The 1,583-nt window shown below is 37.3% G+C and overlaps 1 pseudogene; it reads right to left on the bottom strand.

Moving 5' to 3' along the window:
* Positions 1–212: 212 nt before the first annotated feature.
* Positions 213–1,155, bottom strand: LOC122752553 (annotated as a pseudogene).
* Positions 1,156–1,583: the final 428 nt, after the last annotated feature.

Below are 1,583 nucleotides of genomic sequence, written 5' to 3'. Positions count from 1 at the left end.
AACACAAAGAGTCCTGATTCTAAATAAATAAATAAAGCACTAAATAGTACATATACAGGTTTCTTTTAAGACAAGGGAAAAGAAAAGAAAAATGCAATGGCAACAGAGTTCATCCATGTTTACTATAAATTATCCCTTAAGTACAGGTATCTTTTATAAGAAGTACACTATGACTTTCCACAAAGAAGCTACACTTCCACAAGATAATTAGATTAGGTCAACTTGGGTTTTGTTTTTGCATCTGTCTGTCACTTGGCAAGTGAAGATACCATCTTCAGGATGTTCAGTGTTATCCATTTCATATATATATATAATGATGCTATTGCAAATGTGGTCCAATCATTACTGAAGGGAAGTAATTCTATGCTGGTGGGATACCGATGGAATTGGCACCATTGTTTCTTGTTGAATGGATCCCAAATATTAACAAATCCATGAGATCCACCGGTAGCAAACATATTGTGAATGTTGTAAAAGGAAATGGCATTGACAGGATAAATTCATTCAATATTATTTTCTTTTAGTCTGTGACATTTGAATGCATATTTTTTCTGCTATACCTCAGGACTTGGGTCCAAATATTCAACTTCCACTCAGCCTTCAATAGAGCTTAATATATAACCCTGCTTGTTTGGAAATGCTCATATACAATGAGTCTGGTATTTCAGATTACACCCTCTTCTCGGTTTCACATAGCGCATATTCTCATACCAACACTCTCCAACCAGCTATCCCCACAATCAATCTGTCTCCAGACAGAGAGTGCGTAAACCTTTTCTGGCTGAGAAAAAGTTCCTGCATTACAATGAGTTCTGGGATCCCACAATTTAACTGTTTGATCCCAGCTTTCAGTAACCATAACATTCACTTCTGGACATATCTAATAGGTACATCATAGGTTCCAACAAGGTTTTCTTGATCAGTATTCAAATCATGCATTTTCAATTGATGATCCAAGCACATATGTTGGATCATAGAAAGCACAGTCAAGGACAGCACACCAGTGTGTTGGTATTTGAGAAGCCTGGTGTTAGCAGGGACATCAAAGAGCTGGATTGGAGTCCCAGGAAGAAACCATCAGGAACTGGAATGTGTTGGGGCTGAACTTCACAGAAGAGATGTCATTTTCAACTTGAATTCATTAGACCCAGTCATCTTGTTGTCCATTTGCAGGCCACCACCTGTTGCTCCTTGCTAACTTCTGCTAACAAATAAGCCTTTTTAAAAGTGACTTTAGTCCACTTGTTTAAATAATTCCTAATTTATCTTCTTGGGGGAAAAACACTCCAGTGGGAGCTCAAGCCAATGGTCATAGAGAATAACCCTCAACTTCTCACTCAGGTTTACATCTGACCCTGAGAGCAAAAATGTAGTCATGCTCTGGGGACCCAATTCATCAGTGGGAGTTGAAATAAATATCCTCAGAGTTTGTTTACATGGCTACACTTATTTTTGTTGTTTTCTTTGTATCTTCAGTACATAGCACTATGCTTGACTTAGAGTCAGTGTTTGAAAAATGTTTGTCAATAGATCAATTGTATTCAACCTACTAAATTATAAATTTGTTATAGACCCCAAAGATG

Source organism: Dromiciops gliroides, chromosome 4, assembly GCF_019393635.1.
Source record: "Dromiciops gliroides isolate mDroGli1 chromosome 4, mDroGli1.pri, whole genome shotgun sequence".
NCBI classification, from domain to species: Eukaryota; Metazoa; Chordata; class Mammalia; order Microbiotheria; family Microbiotheriidae; genus Dromiciops; species Dromiciops gliroides.
This window is presented reverse-complemented; position numbering and strand designations above follow the sequence as displayed.